The sequence below is a fragment of the Athene cunicularia genome (genome assembly GCF_003259725.1).
Source record: "Athene cunicularia isolate RWA chromosome 4 unlocalized genomic scaffold, athCun1 chr4_part2, whole genome shotgun sequence".
NCBI lineage: Eukaryota > Metazoa > Chordata > Aves > Strigiformes > Strigidae > Athene > Athene cunicularia.
The window spans coordinates 32321529-32346011 of record NW_020799099.1 but is presented as its reverse complement, the minus strand read 5'-3'; the positions used below and the strand labels follow the sequence as shown (position 1 = coordinate 32346011).

General features: G+C 39.4%; 1 protein-coding gene across 7 annotated transcripts in view; it reads right to left on the bottom strand.

Annotated features, from left to right (window-relative positions):
- The window catches only part of MAPK10 (mitogen-activated protein kinase 10), a 181066-nt gene extending 169308 nt beyond the window's left edge, over nt 1-11758 (bottom strand). For 6 of the 7 annotated variants that reach the window (XM_026848083.1, XM_026848084.1, XM_026848087.1 and 3 more), the window contains exons 1-2: nt 11380-11758; nt 6697-6816 (exon numbers count right to left, since the gene is read on the bottom strand). The gene's annotated coding sequence lies outside the window, so the exon portion shown is untranslated. The remainder of the gene's footprint in view (nt 1-6696; nt 6817-11379) is intronic. The other variant, XM_026848089.1, reaches the window with a different exon arrangement.
- Between the last annotated feature and the right edge of the window lie 12725 nt (nt 11759-24483).

The following is a 24483-nucleotide window of genomic DNA, read 5'->3' as shown; positions in this document are numbered from 1 at the left end:
ATTTGCTTTGAGAGTAGAGGGACAGGAACATTTGAATACCATTATAAGTCATTATGTGATCTGGTTCTGCTGTGCAACCAAGAAAAACCTTCATGTCCACTCTATGAAACACAGGGTAACTAATTCCTCCCTCTCTTGTGTGCTCTATTTCTATCTTAACAGTTTAAAAAGCAAGAAAACTCTCCAATCCTTCTCCCCCTCCATGCAGCATTGGCAGGCCAGAACAGAGAGCACTGACACCTGCTCAGCCCACCCTACACACTGCTCCAAGGAAAGTAACCCTCCCAGCTCAATACCCAACTGGTGTTACATTTTTCTGGAAACAAAGACAATAAGGAAGCAGATTAGGAAGTCTCTGTATCATATGTTGCATTGATCTAGATGAACTAGCGTGGGATAGTAGCTGTGTTAACACAAAGCTACATCCACAATAAATTACTCCAGAGTCTGCTCTATAAACATTAGCTTTAGCAATGATTGCTTATCTGCCATGAATCAGAACTTCTTATCGAGATGCTATTATATCTCCGTGGTACTTTCAAAGACCCAGCAGTCTTACAGTGAGTTCACACAAGAATATTTTTTTTTTCTTCTGAGATAGTCCTAATATCTACACCTGACATCACTTTAAACAAAAAAAGAAAACCACCCAAAACAGCATTTGCAATACAGCCAGAACTACTTCTTCATATTGAGCACCTAGAAAAGAGGTCATAAAACACAAAATGAGCAGAAAATATTGAGTTAGAAAACAGAATTTTTAACACAAAGAAACTATTTCTGTTTAAAAAATCTGACTTCTAGAATATGGGAGAACACAGCAAGAGAAACATTAATGATTGCTTATCTTGTTCTCACTTTTCTTCACCAAGTATTTAGCTAATGGCCACTGAGGACAGAAGTTTTTGCTAGATGGATTTTTCCTGTGAAACTACTGGCTGTTCTTATATTCTTAATCTTCTTTATAGTGACTGAAAACTGTAAACCTGAACAATTCTGATTTTTATAAAACAAAGCCAGAGCTATCCAACCCAGCAGATCAAGAATGCCTATTTAATAATTCCATGTCTCAAACTCATCACAGGTGAATTGCTGTTCTTAATTTTGCCAGCAATTCAGAGCGTATTAAGAACACACAAGTACTGCACCATGCCTGCAAGGTTCTCTCTCTTCTTTCCAACCTGCTACTGCGCACCGGTCCTCATCCAAAGCAACAAGGATACTCCAAGTGCTGTAGATAAGGCTGTGGATGTACAGCTTAAATAACCTCTGGATAACCTAACCCTTCTGGATAGTCCTCCATTATCCATATTTGCCTTTGTCCTTTCACACGTCTGCCACGCTCTATCCCAATACACAACAGTTAAGAGAGAAGGATCATGACATTAACATCATACTTGCTGCATTGCATTGATAACCCTGTATGTATCTCTCTCGCTTGTTTTACTCCTTTTTTTATATCTAGGAAATGACTGCCCCAGGAGCTTAAAGCAGCTAACCTGATGCCTGCATACTGCTGCCTTGGAACAACTTGAGGTAAAGCCTAGTGCAATGAACCTGAATGTGATCGCTGACACTGTCAGTACTGCGGATGCTTCTCTCCACAAGAGCTGTAACTCTTCACTCACAGTTAATGCTGCCCATTCTTTCTGATACACACAACAGCTGAGAGAAGGTGAGCAGAGGAAAAGCTGACAGTATTACACAGTACGTTCAGGTTCTGCTCCTGTTGACAGATTGTAATAAGGCTCTTTTGCTAAGTACAGTACACAAAGAAATAGGCACAGAGTCAACACACAACACTGACAAGTTTAGAAGAGGAAGCAGGAAAAATATTTCCCCATGTGGTTACAAGATACTTCCCACCACTTTATATAGCATGGGTTCGTTTGCCATACCCATTAAGATCGCTGAATTTACTGCTGTCTTGGTCTCTTTTCCACCCTTCCGCTGGCACCATTCTCTGTGTTTTTTGTTATTGATTTGGCATTTCCATTTATTCTTCTGCAGGCTATTCAAATTATTTTAATACAACTCATAGGGAGCACACTGAAAAATTACTCAAAGATTCAGAAGATATTTGTCTGACATTCTACTCCCATATTCTACTGCAATAGCCCTGGATGTTTTCCATGAGGTTGGGAGGGGAGCCTGCCAAATACTGAACTAGCTTGCCAGGTGGCACAGAGTTATTTTTTTCCACCAGCAACTCAAAAAATACAACACAACAGACACAAATATTCTATGTGCTACATTCACAGGTCACACCTGATGCAGGGAAGTACTAAGTTTGTAAGGTAAGTTCATTCCTTTTAAATAAGCACAGACTGACATATGGCAGAATAAAAGCATTTGATCCAACAGTATTTCAAAGTGAAATTAAATAGCTGGAGATCCCCCATAGACAGATATCTGCACTTGAAATTTTTAGAATAATTTCATTTTCACTCTCTAAATGTGCAAATAGCTTGACTTTTCCTACACCAATCTAGGCTACTGGAGGAATAGACATGGGTACAGCACAGAGCTATGTCCATTTATTTACAAGCATTCAGAACGACAGCAAATCTTCACTCTCCAACTAACTTTAAAAATAATTTTTAAAAAGTATCAAGACCAAACATCTAAGAACCATGTCATATGCTCCCAAAATTCTGAGGTACTGCTAGGGAAAAATTTTGGTGGGAGTGTTACACACTTTTGAAGTCTCAAGATTTCACAGACTCCAGCTTCATTTTTTTCAAAAATAAGGACAAAAAGCCTACTTTTTATTAAAAGAAAACTCATAGTTTCTCATATGTATGTGACACTGAGCCTAGAGCATTAAAAAACCCAAACACCAAAAGAGTTGACAATGCTACATTTTAGTATCGTTTTATTAAAATACTAATCTTAAAGGCTGAAGGGATCAGTAAAGACAAACCAAGGGTGAAGGATATATATCAGAATGAGAAGTAACAGCATAAAAAAGAATGCTATCTGATTTTAAAAGGGAGTAAAAACATCCTGCAAAACAATATTCTGAAGAGACAAAAAAAACACCAAAACACTCAAAAACCATCAAATAAAAATAAAATAAACAAGAAGAAATGCAAAGGCAGGGAAATTCCCTTTTATGGACATTTCCAGTGACGTTTATTAAACTAAAAGTTGACTGAGTGGTTCCACTGAAAAGCCTGTAATTCAAAGTGAAGATCTCAGTGCTTTCTGGAAAAAAATCCAGCCTCCTTGAGGAGTTCGGAAGGTGAACACTTAAAGTGTTGACATTTAAAGATCACTTCTGGAAAACCTTTGTATGTAGTTGATCACATGTCAAATAGCATTTGGAAATATGCTAAGGCAACAATTCTCAAATGGGAAAAATATTGATTATTGTATCAATATTGTCACCATCAAATGCCACCATCAATAACAGATAATAAATTTTTACATGTATCATATGCAGCAACTTTAATGTAAATAGGCTTTTTCTATTGAAGGCAAAGGAGCAGAACACAGGTTTCTCAGAGAAAATTGTGGTCTGAGCTCCTCTGATACAAGTCTGGTATAACTGTACTGAACTCACCGGAGCTATACTTGCCTAGATGGAGTTTAAATTTTCTCTTGTGCACTTAGCACTTAAACAGGGATGAACACAAGAGAAACCAACATAATGTTTCATAAAAATATGCAAGTTGCAAGATACCAAGACAAGACTCTCTAAACAAGAAACATTTAAGGATCTTTATATAAATGCTAAAAAAAAAACAACCAACAAAAAAAACCAGGAAAACCACACCAAAATAAACCTCCAACTTTATCCCAGGTGCTTTGTTCATCTGCATAGTTATATCAAAGCCTCTCACATGATTTCTACCAAAATTACTAACTCAGCTTTACAAAACTCCCATCACCCATAGCACTAAACTTATCTTCATGTTAAACAAAATATCCTAAGTTTTTTCATTAGCTGCTCTTTTTTGTGCTTAATATTGGTATTTTTATTCTCCAGATGCTACTTTTCCAGACCATTTTAAAAAGTTGATTGACAGTTAATTTAACTTTGACAGTTATATGCTAAGTTTTAGACCTTGCTTCTGATTTCACATACAAGTTCCACTGCTGTAAAGCTTGCATTTTCATGAACAGAAATGGCTGAATGCAAAATACAGTTGTACATTCAAAGTGATTTGTATACCTTAACAACCAATATTAACTGGAGTCTGCACAGAAAGCATAAGCATTTGCACATCAAGGCCCCAAATTCCAAATTGTATTTGCTCCACTTATGTTTACAGGACTGTATGAGTATTTTTTTAATTCCCTAAAACTTTAAATACATGGTAAAGGATTATATTATATGCCTGAAGACACCTACAGGCATTTTCTGTGGAACTGTAGCTTCATAACAAGACCTTGAATTCCTTAATTTCCATTGAAAATGTGTAACTATTTTTGTCTGATAAAATTATGTCAGTTGGGAGGAAAGCTCTCCACCTATGACATCTTTGAGTTCTTTTAATTCATATCATATACTGCTTCTGAAAACCTGCCATTTGTACTGATTACCCATCCTAAAATCTAAATTGTGAAGAAGGAAGCTGGAGGACATGACTTAGATGTGCATTGAACTCAGAGATGAAGTACACTGAATGGAGCTATTGGTGCATGTTTCAAATACCACACAGCAATATCAATAGCTACAACGTTAGGACAAAGACATCTTGGTGACCTGAGGGACAAATGATCAAGTCACGCTGCTTGTAGACAGCAGTGTCATTGTATTCCAAGATTAGAACTGCATATATTACTAAATGTAAAGTTGCTAAGAGTAGGGATTATTCTCACCTAGCTTCTTCAAAGAGATTTTTCTACATACAAGCAATTTTAAAAATGTTAATGGTGAGAGAAACTGAACTGCCACAACTATGGGCTAATCGTATTAACGTGTCCACAACACCATAAAAATTTTGTGCAACTTTTCTTTAGCTACTCTTCATTATGGACATGTTAACAAAACCCTTGATTTGCTCAACACTATCAACTACCATAAATACTTCGCTGTTGCCAGTTTATTTACAAATCTTATTATCCACAACTAGAAGGTTACCTGTGTGCTCTTAAACATAGAAATTTTAAAATATTAAAAAATGGTTGTATGGTTTTGGGCTTCATCATGAATTCAAAACTCACCCCGAACTATTCATATAAGAAAGATTAAGTGTCACAGTTTTTAGAGTCCACATACTAAACCAAGATATGGTCTGTCAAGAATTGCCTTAGGACAAATACAGTAGGCCTTAAAAGCTATAAGAAGTTAAAAATATCATAGGAGCAACACAGGGAGGGTTTTAAGTTCTACATAAATGTTTTGCTTCCACTGGATGTCCACAAGTCAAGGATACGAGTATCCAGACTGGGACTCTTCATGCCACAAATCACTACTCATCTCCAATTTATGGTTTCTCTCCTTCGGAAACCCCTTAGGTTTCAACAGAATGCAGATTCTTTCAACGGGACTAGTAGGCTTTCTGCTACGTTCTCTCTCATTTCACTCCAGAGTAGAGTCAATTTGATTTAACTGACACCTGTTCAAGTTTTTTCAGCAGCTCTACCAAGTTCCATCAGAGCACTCATTTCATTACTGTTACATTAGCCATAATCACTACTGCCCACCAGTCAGTACGTACTGTGTGTTTCCAACCCTGCCTGACCTACAGAGTTCTGTCTTCTAACGAAACAGTAGAAACATTTAAGTGACCTGGATCTACACCTTATTTGTACAATAGCGACAGAAATAAATTTTGACACTGGCCACTGGTAAAGGCCACATCACACAAGATCTGCTTGAAGTCAACAGATCAGCTTGGATCTGTGGCTTATTTTTAAAGCTGTTTGCTTGCAGTTTATGTTGGTCATGGTGTCTGAAGCTGACAAACATCTAGGTAGTATTAAGGAACAAAACCAATATAATCTTGTTTTGAACAGAAAATTGGTTATCTTCAAGAGTTACAAGATTTCACAATAATTCTGTCATGATTACATAGGACATCTAAAAACAGTTCCTCATCTCCCAAAGATACAAAGCCATCTCAAAGAAATTACCAGGATCAAAATTACTTATTATGCAAGAAATATGCATTGAAATTGTTAGTTGACTTACATGTAGTTAAAGCTACAGAGTATTTTTTAAAAGGATATTTCCTTTTCATCACTATTCTCAAAATTAATTTTCCTGTCCAAGATTAAAGAGATATATGTTCAAAAATTCAGTCAGGATTCCTCACAGTCTTCTTTAGTCATCTCAAAGAGAAGTAAAACATCCTTTTCTCTCCCCCACCCCAAACCAAAGAGACAAAACATTAATTACAAAAATTGGTGTAAAATAGTGAATATATCCGGCCCAGAACACTGCGTGTGCAGGATTTTGCTTTTTATTATTTCATTATCTTCACACTTTTATCCAAACCATATTCCCCATGTGCTCCATCTGATAACTACTTGTACAATGAAGAAACGATACACTTCACAGAAATATGTATGAGAGCACTATGCTCATGTGTACTAAAAATTATTAGAAGTCATAATTTTAATGTTCCACTCCCAATAAAATAAAATAATAATAATTTTTAAAAAATCAGCATGCACTTTGGCATTAAGCCCTATAATTTTTTGCCAAAGAGTATCATTTAATAAAATAATACATTGTTGACTCACCACAGCATGTGCTATGTCTCATCTATAGGAAATAGTTCAAACACATCAACTTCATGCATGGATTGCCATAGCTGATATTTGAGTCTGGCCTGCTGCTGGTACAGGTTTCTAATACTAGCCCTAAGCACAAAAAAAAAGAAGAGGAAAAACATTTAGGGTTTATTTTTCAAGTCTCATAGACACAGAAAAAGTTAAGTAAAGAAAGCCCGGAATGTCAGTATTTGGACATCATATAACAAAGACTTAAGATTTTCCTCCGATAGCACCATAATGCATACAGTTACAGGTAGTATTTGTACCATAAATTTTCCTTCTTCCATACAAAGAAGAACAGCTAGAGATAGAAAATAATGCAGAACAAAGTGTTGTTTAAATGGGAGAGAGGTGTCACAGTTATTTTCCCAACGAAAAAAAGAAACATGATAAAAAACAAGGCAGGCACAAGAACTCATGTTCTAGACTGCTCAAATTGCAACAGATAGCTCTAAAAATCATAAAACTTCTATAATAATTATTTTTGTTGCTATCCTATCTTTTTCAGGTCAGATCCTGCAAATTTGTCTTTGGAATACGGAAGAGCACACAAACTTTCACTATAACAGATGGAAATTTATACACAGTCATTAATACCTGGGGGATCGAAATGAAATTCGACTCGCAACGTTATGAACAGCTTTAAAAATTGCGCTAAGGATATATACATTCATAAAAGGCCTGTGACTTCCTGTTGTTTATCAAATTAACATCCTCTTAAAAACAAAAACCAAAACGTGACAAAATATGTTCAACTGAAAAGGTGCTTGCAGTTAAGAAAATGTGGTATTAAGACAGTGAAGGAGGAACAATCAAGCATGTGCCACTCTGGTGTCCTAAGTACTGGACAAAATTCGGTGACTAATATTAGGCAACATTTTCTTACCACCGTTTCACAACATGTTTTCAAATAGCTCAGAAGAGAAGTAAAACTTTGTACTAAGTATAGAAGATTTAAAATCCTTATGAGAAAGCAACTGCTTAACCAGAGAGGGCCCACTACACTTCACTGAAATGCGGCAAGAGTTGCACATGTTCAGGCACCCTGAAATCCCACTTCAAATAGCAGTCCCTAATTTCCTGGGTTATTTGACCTCTTAGTGTAGAATCCTGGTGAAGCAGCTATTGACCTGAATGGAAGGCTCTTCTGGACCTCCAACTTGTACTGTTTATTACAATGTAAAAAGCTGACAGCAGCCCTGGGAGACTAAAACACCCAAAATTTCCCATGTCACTACTGTGATGGGAACGAGAGTCTGAACTTATGTGGTCATCAACTTCTTTCTTAACTTGGGCAGAAGAAAAACTTGGAAGCCTAAAAATACAACAGCTGCTTTTTCTTTTTCTTGATGTAACAAGGGCTCAGACTCTTGTCATATGCTCCAGGTATAGCCAGGGATATCCCAAGGATACATAAAAGCTCATGACTTCACATCCCTTCTGTAGAGAAGAAGCTGATGAGAACTCACTGCCACTAGTGAGTTCATGTACCAAATCCTTTATAGAAATCTCACTATATAACAAACAAACAAGACTGGAAAGTATAAGGACTTCAAACTCCCGTCCTTTTCTTCTAACAACCCAACAAGGCTGATTCTAAATCTTGCTAAAAAAGCTATGATTATCGGGCTAAAACACAGTATAACAGCTCAAGGAAAGCTGTGTAACTTTTGCAAACAGTGGACCGGAGACCATTAAATTCTGTCCCATCCCCTGTACTGCTTTTGATCTATACTTTAATCTCACTATCACAGCTTAAGAGTAAGGTAATATAGCCCTAACACCTGGTATTTCACACTCATTGAAGTTGTTATGTTGCTTTCCTTTTCAGACCATCAGTTTTAGATGGTTACTTGAGGGTTTTGGGTTTTTTTTTGTTCTGTGAAAGACTTGTTTTCCTTATGTTTGCCTCCATAGATGGTGCTGCAATAAATAAATAAATAACAGCAAATGCAGCATTTTTTCTTTTAACTGGTGCCCTTTTATGAGGGTTAATTTTTCTTGCAAGTGGCCTTCAAAACAGTAAGCATGCAAGAATCATAGAAAAGGTTAGCAAAATATCAGAATTGGAAGACAGGTTACATTTATATTCAGTATTGTGCTCCAGTGAAGTCTCTCTTGTTTTCTCCTGATGACACAACACAGCAGCAACTGTGGTAATACTGCAATCACTATGCTTTTAGGTCATGATTTCTAGTAGTGATATTATAAACTCAAAATGCAACCAGTGGAATAGCAGGGGCTACGGGTATATAAAGCTTGACATAAAAAAACCCAAAACAAAACAAAACAAAACACCCAAAACCCCACTTTCTTTGTTTTGAATATTTATCAACAAGCTGGTGATATTTTCTGTTGTTAAGGAATTGTCCAAAGAACCGGGTTGCTTCTACTGAACAACAGTTTAAGTGATAACCAATTTTAAAGCTGGGGACCTTTCTCTAAATGCAGCTTTTCTGCCTTCCAAATCTTAATAAAATTACAGTGTCATCTGCCAAAGCAATGCTAAACCCTTCTCCTTTGGCCCTGCTTTAGCCCTCCCTTAAATTGCACAAGTTTTGCAAGGGACTGCAAACTACAAGTGAGCTTTATGACAATCTCCAGTACCATGATACAATGATAGGGAAATTTTAATAGCTCTCCCTTTGCTTTCACAAGCTAGATCTGGTACTGTAACGCTGGAAAATATTTTTTCTCGTAATTATTGATCCAGTACTATCAAATCTCTAAATAATATCTGTAAACATGACAACCACTGACAGTGGAGGGAAAAAAAAAAAGAAGAAACTACAAGAAAACACTCATCCCCAAGGTCTAGCTCATAAAAAGCCCTTGCAGTGCACATATAGATTTCCAAAAATGAGAGGAACATTTTCTAATATCAAGCAGGCAGGCAGACAGGCAGCTGAAGGCAACTTATTTTTCACATTAAGCAAATTTTGCCCTCATCCCTGTAATTTTAATACTCATCATAATTACAACAGGACCCTGACAAATTCTACATATTTTCAAACAGCAGGAGAGAGCAGTGCTCAAGAGTGCAGTTTACTGAGAATGAGAGAGAAAGAATATTGTTTAATGGCTGAGGTCAAAACACCTTTGTCATTCACATATGCATCCCTAAAAGAAAAAGTCCTTATTTGAACCAGTCGAAAAGGTATTTCTGTGACGTCTTTCTTGGCAGGAAGAGTGAGCACACGGCAGAAGCCCCACAGAAGAAAACAGTACTCCAGAGTGTCCCCCTGGCTAGTGACTACAGAGCAGCATTCTGACAGAGGGTTAAAATATCAGAGGTTTGGTGCACTCCACTTTCCCCAAGGCACGGGAACCAAAGACAGCTTGTACGTGGGCAAAGAAACGGTCCTGTGCAGTGCCAACACCATCCTATCTTAACCTTTCTCTTTTTCTGAAGCTGGCCTTGCAGGACAAGCTCTGTGTCCTCCAGCAAGCTGATTTCAGGCTTCTCATGATCATCTACAATATCCTAATTTGCATTTTCCTCCTAAAAAAAATTCTACGCTATGCCATAATTTTCTTCAAAATCTGTATTTTCATATAGTGTTGGTCTACCTTTAAACAAATCTCTGGCAAAACTCACAGTGAACATGTCAGAGGAGGGGAAAGCTGCACTGAGGATGTCATGAAGCTATGCAGCAAAAAGAGCCCATGTAAACAAGCTTACAGTCACTCAGTACATGAATGGTGTGAACCATGCCTGTCATGGTTCACTGGAAGCACCGCCTGCTTATTAAACAATGCTGTAACACTTAATTATCCAAGTCAAATTCGTATTATTTCTGATAAGACCTCTCTGCAGTAAAAAACAAAACCAACATTTCTTCCTGTAGCTTTTCTGCCAGAGGATTTCCCTGCAAAGCAACATTGATTTCACTGCAGTATCTACAGACTGTTAATTCTCTTTTGCAAAATAACTGGCTGTAGGACGCTGTAAACGCTTCTTCTAAAAGCTCTTGGTGGTTCTGGAAGACCAAGAGAGTAATGCAGAAGAGTGATGATTACCTTAAAAGACCACTTTCTTATAAACAACTCCCATCTCCACATCCAACACAGTTTATCAAAAACACTCACTTCTCCCCATACACAGTTTTTTTCTTTTTTTGTCATTCAACCACTTTGCAAAAGGCCAAGACTTCTGTCCTCTGGATCTCCTAGTTTACCATTATTCTCTCTTCTTTATTTTTATAAATTCAAATTTTATATGGCTCTGTATGGACTATGTAACCCAAGTAATGTACTCATTTCTACTGAATAGCAAGCCAAGACACCTCCTTCCCCCAAAAGCCCCCAAGCAGTGTTATAGGTTATGAGGCTGAGTGAAACACTACTGTTTACATGAGCCAGCTGGTAAAACACTATCACACTCCTGTCCATGATGTGCCTCTGCACTGCTCTCACAACCACTGGTCACCTAAAGCACCCAAACAGAAAAGCTCATGCACACCTAAACACAAGAGAACGGTGGTTCTCTGGCCACAAAATGTACAGCTGCAGCCTTCTTGTTTGGTTAGCAGTTTACTTCATTAACCTGTCTCTCTCTCCCATTTATTTTTTTTTTTAAACAGCAATCAATATTCATCACCCCACCCTGCAAAAGCAGTTAGTCATAGAATATTAGCATCAACCACCTACCATTCCGTGCTTGCGAGCTATTCTCCTCGTCCAGAAACCTTTCCCCCAAACTGCGACTTTAGGTGGTATTTTTAAAATCACATTCCAAACAATGCCGAGATAAGATGGGCTATTTATAAAAATAATAAAAAATAAAAAAGATGGGCAGTTGGATTCGAGGTAAATCACCGTTTTCCGTTAAAGAATTAACTAGAAGCCTGGGGGAGATGATAGAGCAGAACAGAAAAAGGGGAGGCAAAATATCTGATAATAATGAAATAAAAGAGAGGAAAAAAAGAGTGGCTTGCTGAATCACGCTCTTTCACTGCCTGGAAACCATTGTGCAGCGTGATGCTGGCTGTACCATTGTGGAACCTACCAGAGGAGACAGGCAGGGAGCTTGGGGAATGGGGCTGCTATGGCAACTGAAAGGAGCACACATGACGTCAAAGCACACAGAGGTCTCGCAGGGGGAGGGAGAGAAAAGTCTAATCTGCAGGCACAGCTAACCGTATCTCCTGGTGAATCAGGGGACAGGGCAGGCTGCAAAGGGAAGCTGAATAGGCTTCTGTAGCATACCAGCAGCAGCAGCCAAAGCATCTGCTGCATCAGGGAGCTAGTCAGGACATAGAGGAGGTAGTAATAGCAGTGCAGATCTGCTCTTTTGTTTACATTATTTGCTATACAAAGGCATAAATGCCCATCACCCTAAAAAAAAAAAAAAAGCCACATATTTGAAAATCATTTCAGTTTTAGGGGATGTGTGTGTTAAAAAAAAAAAAAAAAAACAACACACATCTCCTTCATAGCTAGTGAACAGAGCTATTCATGCTCGCAAATATGAATATAGTGCTCGCATGAACAAGCAATGTAGGTCTGAGAACAGAGCCCCTCAGAAGCCCAAGGAACCACTAGAGACCTCCCCATGAGCAGAATGTTGTGCCCACTACTAGAATGCCCTAAATCCCCAGACTAAAATCTTGCCACTTCTAAAAGGTCCCATTGCACAGAGGCTATATTGCATTTTGAGCTCACAGAACCAGCACAGAACCAGAACCCGGTCACGATTTCTGATGTCGTCAGGTTTAGAAGTTATGCAGACATTTCTTCTGCATACATCAAACTGCAGGATGCCTCTTCTCTTCTGACATTAAACAGCAAAGTGCACTGAACTAGACTTCCATAAGATTTAGGCTGGGATAAGAGCTAGCCAGAAATATTATGGTGAAATTTAATCTTTCTGGAATACCTTTGAAAAACAAACCATTTCATTCAGTGTATCGATTATGCTGGTCAAGAAGAGCTCCAAGGAACTCAATTCATCTTTCCTGCCAGTGGTCTGAATATTCCGCAGGCTTTACCATGGCCAGAGCCAAACACAGTCCTGTGTGACCTGTAACTCTAGCACAGACATTATCTAACTCAGGTTGGGTAACTCTTACCTTTCAGAGGACCATCCAAATGTATTTAGCAAGGCTGTACACTGACATGTAACACTGTTGTGGTTTAGGCCCAGCCAGCAACAAAGCACCACGCAGCCATTCACTCACCCTTTCCCCCTGCGCTGGGAAGGAGAAAATGAAGGAAAAGGCTCTGGAATGGAGAGAAGGGCAGGGAGGGGTCACTCACCCATTATGGTCACAAGCAAAAGGCAGGCACATTAGGGGAACAAAAAAGGACATCACTAATTCAAAACACTAAACCCAACAATCAACAGACAGAATGGGATGGTGATAAGATTTACCGTATCTTAAAAACACCTTCCCCTCACCCTTCCCTTCTTCCCCCACTCAGCTTTGTTCCTGATGTCTCTACCTCCTCACCCCAGTGGTGCAGGGGATGGAGGTGCAGTCAGTCCACCACTTCTTCCTCCAAGGTGAGGGGAAGCACTCTTCTGCATTCTTCCCCCTGCTCCATGGGGCGTCCCTCTCATGGGAGACAGTCCTCCACAACTCTCTGCCATGAGTCCTCCCCATGAGATGCATTCTTCTTGAGATGGTCCAGCACAGGTCACCTCCACGTGTTGCAGTCTTGCCAGCTCTGAGCTACAACAGCGAGGGCTGCTTCTTCCCACAGAGTCCAGGGATCCTCCCCAGGGCTGCAGTTAAATCTCTGCTCCTCCAGCCATTCCCATGGGTGTCAAGGTGGGCAGCCCTGCCATCTCACCATGGGATACAGGGGGGTCTCTGCTCCAGTGTACCTCCCCCTCTTCCTCCTTCCTTCCACTGACCTCAGTGTTTGCACAGGTGTCCTTCTCGTAACACCTCCCCGAAGTCTCCAGCCCCCTCAGGTTCCCCTTCTTAAATACATGATCACAGAGACACAGCCACCATTGCGAATTGGCTTGGCCTTGTCCAAGGGAGGTCTGACTTGCAGCTGGGGGAGCTTTGAGAAGCTTCTCACAGGGACCACCACTGTAGCCCCCTCCTCCACTGTCACAAACCCCACCACTCAAACCCAGCACAGACGTGATCCATACACACTTAAAATGTTTAACGTAAAATGGATGAAGTGAAGCCATTGGCTGTTTTGGGCCCCTGAGCTACAGGTTACCCATCCTTCTATTAACTATATCATGTTCCTCCATCCTCCTTTGTTCATTAGCCTGTTTCTTCTGTATGTTCTGCTATTGACATCTAGTTTTTGGAAGTGAAGGTTTTCATCTTGATCTGTATATCATTTGTGCATACATATATATATGCATGAAAGCCTGAACCAGTCCTCTAGTGATAAAAAAATATATAGTTTCGACTTTCTCACACTGGGTTTTTTGGGGGGGTTTGTTTTGTTCTGTTTTGGGGGTTCTTTTATTTACTTAACAGCTCTATCACAAGCTAGGAATCACCACAGAATGTTCTGCCCATGGTCCACCTTATACTACAAGGCGACTGGATGGGACATAGTGAAGAAGAATGCATAGGTACATTATGTGCCTGGAGAATGTCCTGCCAGTGTCACCTGTGTCCTGAGGAGGCATGAAGGGCAGCAGGGCACAACCTCCACTGGAGTTTGCAAACACCTGCACAGCAGACTTAAACTATGTCAGGCAGTTTTAGTGTGTCAGTTAACTGGCCCCAGTAACCATAGCATATTTCACAGAATCACAGAATCATCTCAGTTGGAAAAGCCCTGGAAGCTCCTCCAGCCCAACCATGATCCTCCCCCTGACCGTTCCCAACTCCCCCAGATCCCTCAGCGTTGGATCAACCCGACTCTTCAACCCCTCCAGGGATGGGGACTCACCCCCTGCCCTGGGCAGCCCATTCCAACGCCCAACAGCCCCTTCTGCAAAGAAATCCTTCCTCAGAGCCAGCCTGACCCTGTCCTGGGCAGCTTGAGGCCATTCCCTCTGGGCCTGGCGCTGGCTCCTTGGCTCCAGAGACTCATCCCCCCTCTCTGCACCCTCCTGGCAGGGAGTTGCAGAGGGCCAGGAGGTCTCCCCTCAGCCTCCTCTTCTCCAGACTGAACCCCCCAGTTCCCTCAGCTGCTCCCCAGCAGACCTGTGCTCCAGACCCTGCCCCAGCTCCATTGCCCTTCTCTGGACACGCTCGAGTCACTCAATGGCCTTTTTGGGGTGAGGGGCCCCAAACTGAACCCAGTCATCGAGGTGCGGCCTCACCAGTGCCGAGTACAGGGGCAAGATCCCTTCCCTGTCCCTGCTGGCCATGCTATGGCTGACACAAGCCAGGATGCCATTGTTCCTCTTGGCCCCCTGGGCACACTGCTGGCTCCTGTTCAGCCGGCTGTCAATCACCCCCCAGGTCCCTCTCTGACTGGCAGCTCTCCAGCCACTCCTCCCCAAGCCTGTAGCGCTGCTGGGGGTTGTTGTGGCCCAAGGGCAGCCCCCGGCATTTGCCCTTAGTGAAACCCCTCCAGTTGGCCTTAGTTGACCAGGTAAGCTTCAGAAATCTAGTTTACTAGACTTCTTTTTTTTTGAGTGGTGGGGAGAGGAGGAGGGTTAAGTAAAGGAGCTGCAAGATACATATCAGAAACTACAATCAGCAGTAACTACACGATATTGAAACAAACCCCCCAACCCAAACCCTCATCAGAAGATGGACAAACCAAAAAAAAAAAAATTTAAACAGTTTTCACATTGTCATTTAATAAATCAAAAATTTCATTCCCTTTTTGTCTCTGTAACCATATTATTCTTTCTCCCATACCACATCTAATCTCTTAAGGCATCTAAGACATTATTTTCTGCTACCATCTAACTGTCACGTTTGCACAAGAAGTACAACTTCTGCTTCCAGCATAGATGGGCAATAAAACACTCCGAGAAAGGCTTTGTGGTATTCTGTAGAACCTGGAAGAGACAAGAGAATACTGTGAAAAATTATTTCTTTTGTGCTTACAGTCTTCTTCAACATGACTCTAGAAATTAGGCAAAATATGAGAATGAAACGACGTCTTTGAATGAAGCCTACAAATTAGCCTCTTTTTGGGGGGGTGTCCATTTATTGCAAAAAACTATTAAAGACTTTTGCTCATTTGGTGAAAGACTCCACTAAGAAACCATACACAAATACATATACACATATATGTATGAGTTTATTACTAAGCTGGAGCAAAGGGGGATTTTTTTTTTTTCTTAAAAATATATCCATACATATATTTTACCTGTATTACCTAAGATGTTCAGGATACATTCAAAAATAGTTTTCCTGGAAAAGAAACATATTGTGAGAGACAGTAGAACAGAGAATATATTTGAAAATATCATTAACTGAGCATTCATTGGTACATAAGGGGGAGGGGTGGTTGCTTTTGACACACAGTTATGAGACTGAGGTTGGGGGAAGGGAGAAGAAACAAAAGAGCCTAAGCTCTTGCAGGGGTGACAGAGGCTTTGCAGTGTAATTAGAGTATTTGTCATTGGAACAACAGATCTAATGGAAAATAGCATCTTTTCAGATTATGCCTTTTCTGATGAAGGGATGCTGCTTCCTTGAGCTCAATAGCTAAACCAGCATTTCACTCCACGCTCATCTGGAGTGATTACAGTTCACTCCTTCCAGTGTCCTGCTGAGATGGCTTACTGGCTGGGCCAAGATATACCAAGATGCTGTAAAATGCATTCCAATCTGGAATCAGGCCACAGATAAACACACTAATGGCCTGACACACTGCAGAAAATTTGAGTCAAACAATTTAAACAAATCATTTTAGGCACCTGTTTCCAGAATAGCTGCCCCAATCTTATCAGGCAGATATTCTCTCCATGATAGGTAAGAATAGAAGTGGGGATGGTCTAAATTTAAGACAAACTGGACCGAAGCAGATGTTTACAACATGAAGACAGCTACAAAGGTCACCATGAACCAATTAAATTCATTTCAGCTAAGCTCTTGTACACCCTCTTTGTGCCTCTAAACCACTCGTGTTGGCCTTTTTTAGTACAAAACATCTTGTTTTACTTTAAATGTGAATTCCAAAAAAAGTACATACAATTTGTAGCCCAGGAGATGAACACTAGACTGTACCTGTCATTGACTTTCATGAGGCAAACTGGGAGCACTGAGTTTAGGAGAACAATTATGTCAAGAGTCGCTCACATTCAGTCCTATATTTGTACAAATAAAAAGAAATCAGTCTTAAAACAAAAAAATAACAATGTCAAATTGAGATTCCAGTCCATCTGCATTTCCAAATCCTTGTTTGCTGATGTTGTTTAGTTAAAAAAAAAAACCAAACAAACAAAAAAAAAAAAAAAGAAAAAAAAATAAATACATATAGGCACTCTTTTAAAGAATTAAGCACTGCTTTTAACAGGTGGAGGAAAGGAGCTGTGACCTTGTGCTTATCCGTAAAAGTTTTTATATGAATCTTCTGAAGTGGTTCTACAAGGGGACCAGTAACTACCAAAGTACTAGCTCTGCCTGTTGTGGAAGCACTCTGTGACATGAGGTCCAAGACTAAACTGGAATTTCTGAAGCAGTTTATGCTATTCCTCCCAGAGCCTGCTGCATGGATGGCTGAATGTAGCAACTCCTGAATTGTCGCAGTTCACAATCTGGCATTTTAATGTAAAATTGGCAAAGGCCTAATGCATTGGGTTGCAAACTGATGATTTAGTAGCTGCTACACATCTCGTTCAGCTCCATCTGCCTTACAGAGGTCATATTCTTCTCAATGGCTAAACGGATTGCATTAAATTAAGACCACTACAATAAAATCCTAGTAAGCACGCACCTTCATGTTTTAAGGCATAAAGCAACAAACCAATCTCTGAACAAATTCTTCCACCCAACACAGTGCTAAAGCTAGAATTAAGTAATTTCTCAACATCACTTTCAGCCATAGTTTTCTATTATTCCAGTCTGACGCAATGTTGCGCTGTCAAGTGTCAAGTAAAGAGGTGTGATAGGATATCTACAGATGCTGGAACCCAGACTCACTACGCCACTGCTGTTCTTCCCAGGTGTATGCCCACTGTACATCACATCCAAGAGTTCCTTTGCTCCTAAGTTATTTTTCAAGCTTGAGGACTCAATATACAAACCTTTTTTTTTTTTTGCAGCTCTCATTTGTCTGCAGTACAACCCTCCATTGTACTGAACTTCTCAGCTAGTTTTAATAAAATAAAAAAATCTGTGATGTTTTCATTGATTTTATGTGATCTCAAATTCTTCTCAAGAATAATTACTGGTGAAGGTTGGCCTGAACTTTATCTCAGTCAAAAGGAAGAATGATCTTGGATTTTGTTCTCATCTCCATCAAAATGCTTCAAAGCTCTTACATTTTCCACATGATTATTACATTAATGGCCAAGAGACCCTCTTGGAAAAGTTGAGGAAGCTGCACATACTCCTAACACCCCTCTTTCACCTCCTTTTCTTCTACTACCTCTTCACCACTGTACTGTGAAGAAGAGTATATTTTAATCTCAATATTTTTTTAACTTGGTTATACAGATGGACAAATGTAACAGAAATAAACTGAGGTGGAGAAGTAACTATGACTGGTATCATGTCCTCTTGCCGGTTAATTCTGCCATTGAAAAGCACAATCTAAACAGTAACTCCATGTGACCTGACCAATAAAAAGTTACTGCAGTTATAAAGTGTATCTGGAGACAAAGTCTGGTAACTGAGAACAGCAAAAAATATCACAAGGCTGGGCATGTCTGTTGGACAAGTTCACTTGATTAATTTTTTTCCACAAGGAAGATTTTTAAGTGAATCAGCATAATGCATCAGAAGAATTTGTAAAAGACAGAGTGATTGACAGTAACTGACCTAAGGAGTTAAACTGATCACCTGCTTGCACATCATAAAAACAGCAACAAAATCAGGCAACTACTCTGGTATTTTATGGAAATATATTATTTTAGAACTTGAAAATGTGGTTTATATGTGGAAAAAATGGTTCTTAAGTCAAGAGCACTATTCATTACCTGCACTTTTCTAAAACAAGATCTTACATAGGATAAAACAAATCTTAGCAGATTTACATTAATCAGCAATAAGACAGGCACTAACACAAGATAAATATGTACATGCATGCACGCATATGAATACACAGATTAAAAGGGTTCAAGTCTTTACACTCATAATTAGAAAAAGGAAGTCCTGATTCAAAGCCTATAAATATCAAACAGAAGGATGCACATATACCTTACCAGGCAGTGAGTGAGATGAAAAAACTGGACTTCTAAGTACTTCAACAAAGGGAATAAACTTAATTAATAACTTAAAGCATACTGTCCTGTCCCGCTCAGACAAGGGAGACAAGTGACTTAGATTTGTAAATTCCCAATGGAGTGGAAAATGGAGAGACAAGTCTCAAAGTCCAAACATTTATTAACTACTCATGAGGTACTAATTGAACACATGATAATTGGCTAAGTATATAACAAGTTGTGACAAGCAGTACGGTACACCTTGCATTGCTTAATGGTGGTAAAGGAAAAGGGGAAAAAGGAAAGGAGGGAGATGGAAGGAATAGAGGAAAAGAGATCACCGGTCTGGGTTCCTGTGTTAATCCCGCCAGTGAGGCTTCCAGGAGGCAGCCGTCTTCTTCCCTTCGCTGCACTCTCCAAACCACCCCTTGTCCTTGCCCCCTTTGATTTATACCCACTTTACTTGGGTCGACCCACATACCTACGTATCCCATGGATGGGGAGGGGTAAGATGTTTCATGGGATGATGCAATTAGCATGTTCTTGCTAGTCTTCGTTAGCATATTGAGGGGTGATAATTTTAACATGCATTTCGTGGATAACGAAGCAAAGGTGATTCACCGGACAGATGCCCCTTGGAACTTGCCCAGGTGCCCCAGAGCAGAACCGTCCTGTCTCCACAGGGCTCCCCCCCCCAGCTGCATCCTGTGTTATTGGGGCAGCCTCATCAGCTTCAACCTCCACACTATCCACCCTGGGACTATAGTTTCGTTACTTGCGAGTGTTTGAGATATTCCTCAGCTTGGAAGGCCTCTATTCCCCACACTATCCTTTATCTCTTTCTCAGGCTGCTTTTCTCAGTCTTTGTTTCTCTCAGGCCTGTTTCTTTCAGGACCCATTTTTACAAGTTGTCTCTCACACAGAGAAACAGGACCTTCTTACTGTGCATCTATTTCATCTGTAACTTCAATTACGGCATATTTAGTGAAAAATATTTTAGTACTTATTCGGTGACTCACATATCAAGAAAACTATTTCATCACACAATACTACTACCATTTTTGAAACCTTGCTCTCACTGGTCTGTCTACTGTCATGGGTTGTATGTCCTGTAAAATTCTAAGAAATGAATACACCCTAAAATGCACTAAAATTTGTTCAGAATGGCTGTTTTATTATCCTAATGACATAAAATATTACATAAAATGCTAAAGGTGCTATAAACTGCATGCTTAATATGGAAAAGAAAACAAACGTAACTTTAAATCACCATCTGAAGGTAAAAACAGAAACTGCTCCTCTCTAATTTTAAAAATTGCCATTTTCTGTATTTAATAATTTTTTTCAGAGTGAATGATTTAATGTTCAATTTTCTCTGCAGAGATACATAAGATATGTATCAACGGGATATTGACAATTATCAATTATTCCAGTACAATAGAGCACTACACAGAATTCAAACTTGTTTCAGGATGGAAATAGAAATTGACCTCTCCCCCAAATTAGTACTTCCTCCATTTACATAACATGAGTATGCAACCACTGTTTACAACATTTCACAGGTTTACCTGAAAACCATGACATGCTTCCAGCTGACTTCTCTGAAAATTTCTACATTGTCAGTTCACTTTGCTACAACCATAAAATTAAATCCGACTGTGACAGATGGTGTCCAGTCTGTCTGAAGATATTATCTGCTGCATAAATATTAATGATTTTAATAAGTTTTGCTCCAAATGTACATTTTGGAAAAATATAGTTTCCTATCTTGAACTTAACTAACATTAAAAGCTTTGACCATATTACCATGGTAATAATAGGTTCCCTAAGGTAGGATTTAGAAAAGTTGGGCCAAATAATTCTCCTGGATAGACACTGCTGTATTCAAAATTGCACAGACTTACTGAAATGGGAAAAGAATTAACAGCTAGATTTGGTGAAGCTTTCAGCACCCTGCTGACATGTAGCTAAACTTCCTCTGCTTACTGAAAACTCTGGTGCCTGGGTAACTTCAAAAAATTTCCATATATTGCTTTTTCTTAGAAAGCATTTGTTGGTAGATTACTTGCTTGGGTGTTGTTTCTTTTCTAATTTAATTCTTGGACAACAGCTTCCGCAACTCATCCAATTTTTTTTCAAGCTCACCAGGTGATACTTTGCACCTACTAAGTCCTGATTCCACATTCCTCGCACATAAGCAAGTCTCTGCTCCCATAAGGAAGCCAAACAGTTCCAATTAAGACTGGGATTATAGAATGTCAAAACTAGCAGTACATGAGACATTTATGTTAATACAATTGGATTGACTGTCTCCACGCATTTGGTTCCCCCAGGTATTTCTTCCAAATACACATTTTCGAAGTTGTGCTTGTTCCACTTTGGGTGCTGAATGATCTCATTATGAAAAAGCATTTTTGAGTGTTTTATTTTATCTCAGCCCTGACCCAAGAAATAGGTTAAAAAGGTTTTGCTTAAAGTAGGGAGTTGTAAAGACTGCAGCTGATAAAGACAGAAACTAGTACTGAGGACTGTAGCATTGCCTGCAAGTTAAAATGAAGTAAAAGAGCTAAATTTTCATTTGATTTGCAGAAAATTCATTCACAGCAAAACAGGTACATTAGCTACCCAGTGCACTATATATGGAATGCATGTTCTCAGTACATAACAATTATTTTCACCATACCTGCTTTCACACTTGATGCCTAAGGAATGGTTGCGATGCTCTTGAATGCTGGGCAAGGGCAGGAGTGTGTGTATCACACATGACGCTGTACCAGCATCAGCATGGAGCCTTCCTATCAGTGGCATCATGACCACAGGGATTTTTAGCTGCTTCATCTTAGCAGGAGCACCTCAGGCTGCATCCCTCCCATCATCTCATACTGGTTGGCATGGGGCCGGAGAAATGCAAGAAGCACCCGAAAAAACACATTTCCTCTTCCTTCCACAACTCCAAACACAAGGTAGAATGGACATAACTGTAATTTAATGTCACGCTCAAATAGTTTTATAAAGACAGGCAGTAGATATAGTCTAAGATAAGACTCTTGGAGTTATTACTTCCATGATGTACTCAGCTGCTTCTATCATACAGCATTATGCACATCTGACAGAGCAACATTTTTAAGCACCATATTTTAATATTGATTCTGGAATGAAACAACAGCTAAATGAGGATGGTGTGCAAACTGGCTGAGCCCAACAGGTCTATAAATCCCCCAAAGGTGCAGAACAGGGATGTGGAAAGAATGTAGTTCCAAGCCAATATAATTTAATTTCAGAATTGAAGTAATAGCTCAGATACAACATAGATTGCGTTCTCCAGGCATTCTCTTTCCACTAATTTAGACACTGTTTGTGCTTCTAGCCCTTCCCCCTCTTCACTGCCTCAGCATACTTATCTTTTATTTCATCCTACCATATTGCAAAGGATGTCATAGAAACAGCAAGAAAAAAAGAAAAAAGAAAACAAAACCTGACACACAAAAATCCTGCCTAAGCTAGAGAAACATAAGGAACCCAATCTGTTTACCTCACTGAAAAAATAAATTGAGAGATGGTGTGATCAGTGTCTGTGAGTACCTATACTGGAAGAAAGTATCTGATATAGACACTTGTGTAATCAAGTAAATTAGGACAAATCTACAGCCAGTGATTGTGATATGAATCTAGTCACAGCCAGAAAATTCCAGAAGAAAACCAGGTTCTGCAAGTTATGCAAAAAGCACATGGCATGGATCAATTTAATATAGAATTATTTCTGCTGACAGGGAAGTCAAGACCATAACCTGCCTGAATGGAAATAAAGACTTAGAGAACCACTTCTGTTGACTGAGAATAGTTTGCAGAGGCCAATTTCAAGAATTATTCTTATAACTGGTCTAATTACTTCACTGAAGAGAAACTACAACATCATACTGTGTTTTCATGGTATTTATCAGGAAAAAAAAAAAAAAAAGAAAAATTACTACAGGAAAAAAAAGTGTTATTCCTGCATATTAAATCAAAACAAAGTTCCAGAGGTAAACATTATAACTGCTAAAAGAGATAACTGGACAGGAAGAAAACCAGATTCTGGATCTGCAGAAAATTCTATGATCTGCCTTCAAGAGAGTAAAAGAGACTCTAAATCAGTTTGGCAATTCCCATTTTAGAGAGGGAAAATAACACTGGATCTCTATATTTCAGTCCTAAGAATTAAAATACCATTGGGATTGATTTAGCTACAGTGACGTTTCTTGAGGGCCATTGTAAACTTCTACGATAGCCTGTGCTTACTTGAGCTGAAATCAAGGACAAAATCCAGAGAACACTACTTTTTGACACCTACCTGGCAGGTCTGTCCCCTACATTTTCCCCTCAGTGATTTGTCTTACTTGCTCTGGACTCAAGCAAAAGAAACACAGGATGAGAATCATATGCTTTTTATCCAAACAACATTCTTGGGTGAGCAAGAACATTCTTCTTGAACCATCTTATGAGACACAATTTGGTCATCTCATCATAAGCACTTGGTGCTATTTGAGATGGCCTATGAAGTCCAAGATAATCTACACAGATTTGGGAAGCATGTCACTGGACATTCACGAGAACCACACCCCTCTTGAATCGGCAGCTGGATAACAGTGTTCTCTGTGGCATTTAATATCATACTGATAGCTGTTTATGCAACTGGATTGGGTCCCTAGTGTCCTTGGACATCAGCTCTACACTAGCCAGCTGCCTGTTGTTTTCTCCAAGTCAAACTGCAATTTATGACACACTCCAATTTATCTTTCATTACTGTCACAGACAGATAAAGCAAGATTACAACATGTGGCTATAACTTGGAAGATGCCCATGAAACGTCTTGTGGTTTTGATTTTGATCACAGATTCTAGGTGAAATCTTGACATGGATTCCCTTCAAGCACAGTGCTTTTCCTCCCAAAACTAAGCACCAGATGCCCCAATCAATCAGTGTCAATCTCTACCAATACACCAAAACATAATCCCAGTTCTGGAGAAAAAAAGTGATGGTCATGCTATGCTATCACACCCTGTTATCTCTGCCTCCAAGAGATCTAAACAGAAAAGTAAACTCCTTTGCACTTGTGAAATAAAGTCCTGTATAAGTCTTCATCTCATAAGTGACCATATTTGTGTGTAATACCTCCCCCCACGATAATTATGACAGTTTTCCCTGATGTTCTACATAATACATCTCATATTTAATATAGAAACTGTGACAGCAGCAGAACTATGTACAACAGACCTCAGTGATCATTGCACAAATTCAATAAATCAAGTTTACACAAACAGAAATCATAGTGCTTGCATCATTTATTTTTTAAAAGTCACTTTTATTGAATAAAAATCAGTTTTAAGAATTCCAAATTGCAAGCGTATTTATTAACTGGACCTCAGCAAAAGCTGTGCTGTCTTTTGAGTGTATAGGTGTAATTTTGAGTGTATAGGTATAATCATAACTTTTGTTATAAAAAGTTCAAAGCCGCTTCACTT